The sequence below is a fragment of the Onychomys torridus genome, chromosome 1, assembly GCF_903995425.1.
Source record: "Onychomys torridus chromosome 1, mOncTor1.1, whole genome shotgun sequence".
Classification (NCBI taxonomy): Eukaryota; Metazoa; Chordata; class Mammalia; order Rodentia; family Cricetidae; genus Onychomys; species Onychomys torridus.
The window spans coordinates 85,557,597-85,568,006 of NC_050443.1; the positions used below are offsets into that span (position 1 = coordinate 85,557,597).

General features: G+C 44.9%; 2 pseudogenes; one reads left to right on the plus strand and one right to left on the minus strand.

Annotated features, from left to right (window-relative positions):
* LOC118577094 overlaps positions 1 to 10,039 on the plus strand; it is a 72,138-nt pseudogene extending 62,099 nt beyond the window's left edge.
* On the minus strand, positions 3,764 to 5,167 carry LOC118589936 (annotated as a pseudogene).
* Positions 10,040 to 10,410: the final 371 nt, after the last annotated feature.

Sequence of the window (10,410 nt, forward strand, 5' to 3'; positions counted from 1 at the left end):
CCAAAATAGATGATCTAAGAATAAGGAAATGAGGGGATGGAAAGATGACCCAATGGTATGAGCACTTGTTGCTCTTGCAGAGGACCTAGGTTCAATTCTCAGGACCCACATTAGTGGTTCACAAGCATTTTAATTCCAGTTTCAGGAGATATAGTGCTCTCTTCTGATTTCTGTGGACAACAGACACATGGTACACTTACATACACACAGGAAAACACATGCATAAAATTAAATACATAAATCTATAAAAAAGATTAAGTGAATGAACGGATGAATGGAAGCCCTAAGGATTATTCAGTGTTACTCTGAGGAACCGTGGTATTAGGATGTGTATATAGGAAGGAGTGGGGATATTTTATTGCTTTACTTGAGTCCTTCAATATTGAAATTTTACTGTCATTTTACTGTTTAGTTCCTACTTTAAATTATGTGGGTTAAAGCATGTCAATATGTACACATGAATGCAGGTGACAGTAGTGTTAATTCCTCTGGAAGATAAGGTTGTGAGCCTTCTGATATGGGTGCTGGGAACTGAATTCAAGCCCTCTAAAGAGGAGAATGCACTTTTACCCCCTGAACCACCACTCCAGCATAATTTTATTTTTATTTAATTATTGTATAAATAAATACTTTTATAAGTAAAATTTTAGAGAATGATTACTGTATTTCTATTTTTTCTTTTTCTTTTTCTTTCTTTTTTTTGACGCATGGTCTCATGTAGTCCAGTCTGTCTGTATATTTTATTTGAACTCTGTATGTAGCGAAGGAAGACCTTGAATTTCTGATCTTCCTGCTGATACTTCCCAAGCACTTGGAGTGTGCCACCATCCCTGGTTTATTTGCTGCATGCTGGACAAGTGCTATGATATCTGAGTCACATATCACACACACACACACACACACACACACACACACACACACACACAATTCCTTTGTAAATCACTTGAGGGTCAAGAATTCATTTGATGATTATTTGTTTAACTTATGCGTTCTTAGAGTTTTGTTGTTGTTACTTTTCCTTTCAACTCATGAGTACACAATCTTACAATAGAAATATTTATAAATGGAATGCATAGTGGGGGAAAAACCACCATGACAGACTTAGTACAGAAGTGGTACAGAAGGAATCTGACACCTCACATTTAACTATGTTCCTGGAGAACCAGAAGTAAAATGAGTATGTTTCACATTGCAAATCTTTTAGAGTGAGATATACACTGTGAACTCCCAGGAAATATATGCTGAAAGAATTGATTATGAAACCTTCATGGGCATGATTTGGGCCAATCCTAGAATTTCTTTTTCAAATTGGGATTCTCTGGGCAAGATGAGGGAGGACAAGAGAGCAAGGTGCTGTGGAAAGGGAGACTAGAAATCAAGGATACAGGAGTGGACTTGAGTATAAACAACAAAAAGAGGGTTAGGCTCCTGCAGAGGAGAACACAGCACCACACAGCAACAAGAACCTGCCACGTGTGAGACATCACTCCTGTACAGTGCCCCCCAGCCTTTCCCCACAGGGAAAGCCCCTGGCCACCAGGTCTCCTGAGGTCAAGGCTCCAGAAACCAGGGCAGCTTGGCCTGCAAGGTGAGGTGATTTATTTGCATGAGCCAGGTGATGCTTGAAGACACAGACCAATCCTTCTGCCTTAGCTACCAAACAGATCCTCTACCTCCCCCTTCTGTGGAAGCAGTCAAGTCAGGAGGCTGGCAAGGTGACCTTCCAAAGCTGAATCTGTGCTTCTAAAAATAAAAGCATCCTCCAAGAATCCAGAAGGGGGGCAGAGAATGTCAAGAGCCAGAACCCAAGCCCCCAGAGAATTGTCAGTATGAAACAGTATTAATTAGACACAGGCACCCAGATCTATATCATCAGGTGTCTCGCAGAAATTGAAATGAACTGGCTTTTTCCCTCTTCCTAGTTAGACTCTCCTGGGCTTTTAAAAGGAGAAGGGGTCAGGGGAGAGATTCATATCTTCTGACCTACTTGGATTGGCTGTGCATTGCTCAAGGAGATGTCTTCCCCAGGATCCCAGTAGAGGGAATGGAGCTCCTTGTGATGAACTAAAGATGGGATATGGCCAAGTGGGACCTCAAGGCACAGACATCAAGGCCCCCTAAAGTCCAGGTTCTGAACTTTTCTCCCTGCATGAGTCTTGTGCAGGACTAGGTTTGTGTCCCAGTATGTCTAATTATGTGTGAACACAAGGTCAGAGGCTATCACTGCCAGGCTCATGCAGTGTCTTTGTCCAGAGTTCATTAGAGCTAGAAAATTCCATTATATATATATATATATATATATATATATATATATATATATATATATATATATATATATATATATATATATATATATATATATACACACACACACACACACACACACACACACACACACACACACACACACACACACACACACATTCCACATGCTCCTGATCTACAGAAGTTGTTTGCCATGCTAAGGGTACAAATGGCAGTGTAGATTGGTGGGGAGACTGGGTTATACCAGAGTGTGTGGGGACAGTGTGGTTCATTTGACTGCTCTGTGTAGAGGGGCAAGCATATGGGTAGAGTGAAGCACTGCTGGAAAGACCACAGGAAGCTGAGTGTGGCTGCAGGCAGAGTCTCTGAGCTCTGCTAGAGTGAACAGCCCTGGTAGGCTCCTCTTTGCATGGCTTTGTGCCGAGAACTGTCTCTGGATTGCAACAGCCATGTGAGGAGAGCTACATTGAAGGTCACTCTGGGAATGCTGTGTTCTAGACTATGGGAGCTTGTATGAGGCTATACTGTGTGTGGTGGCTTCCTGTGGACATCCTCTTCAGCTCTACCATCTTAAATATTGTGCTTCCATAGATGTAGAGCTATCCTAGTACATGGGTGGAAATTCTGTGTGACATTAGGATGTCATGAGCTGAACAAAAGGAGCAGAGTGTCTTAACACTGCCCTGCTGCTGAGCCTCCTGCATGTGTGTAGAGAGCTGCATGTATCCGCACCCTAAAGATGGTGCTGGCTTCTACCCTCTGCCTTCCCGATGGCAAACACTCTTTATGGTAAACAGCTACTTATTTGGCTATGGCTGGATTCGTGTGCTGCTGGCATATGCGTGAACCTGTGGACAGTGCCCACGTGGCTGCCTGGGGTTGGCAGCCCAGCCCTACTTAGGTGCTGGGAGAGGCTTGCCCCGGGGAGAGAGAAAGACAATGCAATTAATCAAGGGCCTGATTAAACTGTTTTAAGAAGGATCCCGGTGTTGCGTCATCCTTGCTGGTCGAGGCAGGCGCAACACATGTGGGCTGAAGACACTTTCTTTCTTTTTTTGTGTATTATATATATATTTGTGAAGGGTTAAAGGGGACTCTCATGTAAAAATCCAAAATACAATTTTATGAACAACCTGCAGAGCCAGTCCAAGTGTGGCTGTGAAGCTCCAACACAGAAAAAAGGCCTGGGGCTGGGGTAAGGCAGCAGGTGGCCAGCCCTCAGGACCTTCCTCTTGATCTGAGGCACTGTCCAGGCTCAAGCCCCATCCATGCTCCACTATGGTTGTGGTGGCTTGACCTAGGATGCCCTGGACTGCCTGGCTGTCTCGTCTCCCCAGGATCATCCATGTCCTAGGGGTAGGTTGGGAGACGGCCACAAGCCATCCTGACAACTCCTGGGACCTCTAGAAGACAGTGGGGTCTTTGGCTTTGTGGGGTTCAGAGCCCATTAGAAGAAAGATCGTAGGGTCGTCCATGTAGTCATCCCCCTCAGAGAAGTAGGAGCTTTCCCCTAGCTCAAAGAGCACAGGCAGTTCGCTGTTCCCTGTGTCCACGGCGTCAGGGTCCAGCAGGAACAGGGGCTGAGCCATGTAGTGTACCAGCTGCTTCCCTGAGTCAGGGTTACTGTTCTCTGCCTCAATAGGCTTGGGGGGCTCTTGGGGAGATAGGAGATCCTGAATGTCCAGCAGGGCGCTGGGGTCCACGCTGAAGCTGTGGCTTGTCAAGCATGGTCTGCAGGTTGTCCAGGTTGGAGTCCATGGCATCCAAGTGATCACTGAGCTCATTCTTGTCTAGGGAGGCTATGCTGAGGCACTTCTCAGGAATAGAGGGGGGTGGGGGTGCAGGGGTATGGGCTCCGGTTGTGTCCATAGAGGCTGTGTTTGAGGCAGCAGGGGTCAGCTCGCTCTCTCAAAGGATGGGGTCAATGAAGGCAGTTGGGGATAAAGGTGTATCCATGGAGGATGGGCATCCAGGGCTTGCCTCCAGTACTTGAGGGCTCTGAGGTAGGCTGGGGGGCTCTTCCCTGATGCGGACTAGGGTGCTGCTCTCATCTATGCTCCTGCCTGGGGATGCCAAAGGGCTGGTACGAGCCAGTTCAGTGATATCGGAGATTATGGATCCAGAGCTGGTGACAGCATCAGAGCTGTAAAGGCTAGAGCTGCTGTAGGCTGGAGATGGAGCTGAGTATGGGCCAGGACCAGGGACATGCTCCAGGGAGTACTGTCGACCATACTTGGGCACAGAGTGTGCTGAGCTTCTGTCACTCAACATCAGAGGGATCTTTCTCTTCACCCCCAGGATCCGGTTCAACTGCACCAGTGAGATCAGGAACTGAATGAGCTTGTTGACAACTTTTTGCTGCTGGGCATGCTTCTGTCGCAGGCTGCCCACCTCCTGCCACAGGGCCTCATTCTCATGCTTCATGGCCAGGAGCTTGGAGTCCATACACTCCTGTTTCCCCTTCATCAGCTGCGCATCCGTCAATAGCCTGGTGACACTGTCCTAGCGTATTTTTATGTCCTCACTCTTCAAAGTAGACACGCTGGTCACTTTCCTCTTGATGTTCTCAAGGAGCTGTTCCTGGCCACGCAGGAAACATGGATGCTGGAACTCGGTGTCATCCCTCTCAGGCTTGACCAGGCCACCCTGCTCAATGTGGACTACTTTTCGGAAGCCATACATGTTGAGCTGCCGCATGAAGTTGGCCATGTTGTTGTGCTTGAAGTACTTGGGCAGCACCTCCTTGGCAAACTGGCCTTGGTCAAACACGTGGAAGCTGTTCCCACTCGGGCTCCAGCAGATGAGCGTCGGTGTCCGGGTCGCTCACAAGGGTCCACATCTTGGTTAGGAAGGCCAGGATGTTGCTGGGCCCCGCTGCACCAGGGCCCACAGCTAGATCCATCTCAGATGAAGCTGGTGGAGGCTGGGATGGCGTTCTAAAAGAGTGGCTGGGGGATGAGCTAATGTCGCCGCTGTCCCTGCCATCCGGGCCACTCAGCCATCCCCTTCGCACACACAGCAAAGCCTCACATGGCCGCAGCCATCTTGCGACCAGTGTGCTCTCTGAAGACACTTTCTAATGCTTCAGTTTGTGCTTTCTTAATAGGACAATATGGATCTTGGAAAGCTTATGTTTCACTCTGCTGTTTTCCAATGGCTGTCAAGCTGACCATCACCATTGTAAAAGCAAGGAATTTAAAGGCAATGGGCATAACAGTTGCATCAAGTGGGACATTCTTCAGTTCCTCATCTAATTCTCATTCAGCACATTATGAAGTTTCTATTATGGTACCTTGGGTCAGGAACCAAGTTGGCTAGGTTTAATCACATCCCTACTACCTCTAAGTGCTGTGTGTTCTTGGATAAGTCACTTAACCACTCTAGGATTCAAATTCCCATCTGTAAAGTGAGAGTAAGATCAGTATCTGGCCCATTGAATTGTTGTATGATGAATTGAGTTAATGTGTATAAGATGTGGTGTATTAAGATGCTACATGATGTTAATTGAGTCTTGAGCCTTTCCATACCCACAATTGGGACTCAACCCACAGACCACATATTCTGAGGTGGTCTACCCAGTTAGACCTTTCCTCAGACTTCACTATCTTGGGCTCACTGAAGATTTGAGACATTCTGACTCCTTATAAAAGTGAACTATAGCATTTTTCCCAGTGAACCAAGCATATACCTTTAAATTGTAAACCTTGACACAGAATTTGTCAATATGCTGTTCATACTATGCACATTTGTACCAGCTTTGGCCAAGTTGTCACTAATGCGCAGACCACTGGTACAAAGACTGAATGAACTCAAAGAGCCTGAGATGCAGTGTACTCTTTGGTTGTTGTGTGTGTATATGTGTATATAAAGACCAGAGGACAATCTCAAGTGTTACTTTCCAGGAATCATTCCCCATGAGTCCATCACTACTGTCCAACTCAAAAGGGAATCCTGTATTTCTCTGCCTAACTACATGCCACCCTAATTACTCACACCTTCCAAAAGGTACTTTAAGCAAGAGGCTATGTATATATTCCAGACTGTTTCTTGCTTAGAAAAAGTCTGGAGTATAGAATATAAAATATATCAACATCCTACCCCACCCATCCAAACCCACCTAACCTACCTTCCTCCACCAGGCCAAACATCCCCCATGGCATCAGGGACCCCTGGAAGCACAGACACCATCTGCTCTGATTTGTGGAGTAAGTGAGCTACTGGTCTCCTGGCCAGACAGCCCAGGTCTCCAGGACCTAGGCTCCAGGGCACATCCCATGCCCCTTCCACTTCCAACTCAGCCCCAGCCAACTGCTCAGCAAGTAAAACTCCTGTAGACACCACAAACACTGCCACCCATTGGACTCTGTAACCTACAAGACCCAACCTGACTGCCCAAACCCACCAACCCACCATCCTTTGCCCAGCCAAATATCCCCCATGGCATCAGAGGTCCCCAGAGGCATAAACACCATCTGCACCAATTGGAGGAAGAGCACCAACAGCCAGTCTGTAGCAGCACCTGGATGTGCAGGCACCACCTGCAACTATTGGAGGAAGAGCAGTCCCCAGAGGAACAAGCACCACCTGAACCAATTAGAAGAGAGCCTCCCTATGAACAGCCTTCTCCAGCAGCATCAGCAGACCCTGTAGGCACAAGCACCACCCATACCAGTTGGAAGAACAGGCAGAGACAAGACACACACAACTTGGAAGAACAGACTCTGTAGTCACAGGCACAACCCACACTAGTGGGAAGAAAAGAACCCACAGGCACAAGTAAAACCCACACCAGCCAAAAAAAAAAAAAAAAAAAAACTGGTTGATATGCTGGATCTAGGCACCAAAACTCACAAACTTTAGCTGAGACAAGCCTACTCGACCTGACAACCAGCCAATCACCAGAATTCTTGAACATTCAGGCCAAAAGACAATAAAGGAAATAGACAATAAAGCAACAAAAGACCTACCCAATGAAGACATCACAAGAATCAACACCTATATGTATAATTACTCCAAACCTAGATGGGTAAATGGCCATGTAAGAATACATGCAACAACATAAAGGGCAATATGGACCACAAGAACCCAGTCATCCTACAACAGTAAGACCTGAACACCACAACACAGATGAAACAGACCTCAAAAAATAATTTTATGAAGATGACAGGGCCATTAAATAGGAAATGAAAAATTCCCTTAAAGAAATCAAGAAAAATACGAACCAAAAATTGAAAGAACTCAATAAATCCCTTAAAGAAAGCCAAGAAAAAACAATCAATCAGGTGAAGGAAACAGTTCAAGACTTGAAAATTGAAATAGAGACAGTAAAGAAAACACAAACCAAGGGAATGCTGGGAACAGAAAATCTGTGTAAGTGAACAGGAACTGCAAATGCATGCATCACCAACAGAATGCAAGAGATTGAAGAGAGACTCTCAGGTGTTGAAGATACAATAGAGGCAATAGATTCATCAATCAAAGAAAATATTAAATACAACACAGTCTTAACACAAAACATTGAGGAAATCTGTGACACCATGAAAAGACCAAACCTAAGAATAATAGGAATAGAAGGAAAATAACACCAGCTCAAAGGCACAGAAAGTATATTCAACAAAATCATAAAAGAAAATTTCCCAACCTAAAGAAGGACATACCTATGAAGAAGATACAGGAAGCTTACAGAACACCAAGTAGACTGGACCAAAAAAAAGTTCCTTTACCACATAATAATCAAAACAGTAAACACAGAATAAAAAATGAATATTAAGAGATGCAAAGGAAAAAGGCCAAGTAACATATAAAGGCAGACCTATCAGAATTACACCCGAATTCTCAATGGAGACTCTGAAAGCCAGAAGGTCCTGGCCAGATGTTTTGCAGACACTAAGAGATGATGGATACCAACCCACACTACTATATCCAGCAAAACTTTCAAATCATCATAGATGGAGGAAACAATTTATTACATGACAGAAACAAATGAAGCCCCACAGAAAGTACTAAAAGGAAAACTCTAATCAAAGGAAGTTAGCCACACTCATAAAAACACAGACAATAGATAATCTCATACCAGCAAATCCTAAAGAAGAGAAACACACATATACTACCAACAACAACAACAAAACCAAAAGTAACAGGAATTAACAAGCACTGGTCATTAATTTCCCTTAATATCAATAAACTCAATTCACCTATAAAAAGACACAGGCTAACAAAAAAGATATGAAAACAAGATATGTTTTCTGCATACAAGAACACATCTCAACTACAATGATAGACATTACTTCAGAGTAAAGGGTTGAGAAAATATTTTCTAATCAAATAGACCTAAATAAATAAGTAAAAATATACCAACATGTTGGAATACATGTCATACCTGACCTTGATTTTTGAGAAAGGTTCTCTCACTGAAACCTGGGCTTACTGGTTAGGCTATGACTGGACAGCAAACACCAGGGATCCTCTTGTCTCCACTTACTTTGCACTGGGATTACAAGTGCGTGCCACCCACCATGCCCCGATATATGAATGGAAGATAGGATTTAACTCAAGTCTTATGCTTGTGTGACAATCTTGTTACTGACTAATATATTTTTTAAAAGATTTATTTATGATTATGTATACAGTGTTCTGCCTGCATGTATGCCTTCATACCAGAAGAGGGCACCAGATCTCATTATAGATGGTTCTCAGCCACCATGTGGTTGTTGGGAATTGAACTCAGGACCCTTGGGAGAACAGTCAGTGTTCTTAATCTCTGAGCCATCTCTCCAACCACCCCCTGACTGATATTTACTCTAAGATATTGTTACATTCAATGTTCCACACTCCAGGCTGTTTCTAAGTAAGAAAAAAAAAAACAGAATAAAATAAAACAGCAACAACAAAAACCAAGATACAACTCCTATAGTTTAAAATACCTTCTGGAAGGGGTGAGGAATGAGGGCAGTATGTGGTTAGGCAGGGAGATACAGAACTACCTTTTGAGCTTCATGGTAGTGAGGGGCAGTGGGACCAGAAGTGCCCCCTCCAGAGCACAGTCAGCCTGGTCACCTGTCGCTCTGCCATGTCTTCTCTCTTACTGATTGATGACTAGCTTGTTCCTTTGCAAACGCACTTCCCAGTTCTTGAGGCCGTCCACCCAGCAGACTGTCCCATTCTCGAGGAAGTCAGAGCTCACGGAGCTAGAAGCATTCCCCTTCTTACAGGCCCAGTCTTTGAGCAAAGACCTTCATGGGTGGCTCAGAGTTGGGGTGCTGAGTCCTGTCCCCCACTCCTGGGGATGTCTGTTTCTCTTTCTTTCACAGACAAATGGGTCCTGAGTTCTCACTGGAATATTTTCTAATTTGGCAACAGATGTTTTCACCCTATTTTTAAATTTCATGAATTTTGAGGCGACAGTGTCCTGTGTTTTTCCTTGAATGAATAACTTAATTATTCTAAGTAGTTGCTGCCCACATCACATATCACATGAATTAAAATCCTCAAACTCTAACTCTAGTCTCCAGAGAGAGAAAGGAAATCTTCCTCTATTGGTCACATGCACCCAGCATCTGCATTTGTCTTCACACTGCCCTGTTCTCACGTCTGTGCAGATCCCTACGTGAAAGTATCACTGATGTGTGATGGCCGGCGACTGAAGAAAAGGAAAACATCCACCAAGAGAAACACGCTTAATCCCGTTTACAATGAAGCCATAGTCTTCGATGTCCCTCCTGAAAGCATCGACCAGATTCACTTGTCCATAGCTGTCATGGATTATGACCGGTGAGATGCCAAGAGCTCTCTCTCTTTTCCGTACAGTCTCGCTGTTTTCTAGTCAGGATGGGAAGATTGGGGAGCGGCCATGTGTTCATCTGCGGTTCCAGGACACAGAGTGACCAAAGGGGAAGCACATGGAAGACAGGCTGACAGGGAGTCACATTGTCCAAACCATGCAGTGGAGTCCTCTCACTACACTACTTCTAGTTCCTTCATCTCTCCCCCCTTTCTTATCTTTCTTCTCCTCCACCTTCCCTCATCCCACTTCTTTCCCTTCCCATTTCTGCACACTTCCTGGTATCTCTGTGTATCAAACTGTGGCCCCACGGGTCTTGTTTTCCATTGAGGAGCCTCATTCCTTTAGTGGAAAGTTTCTGTCCA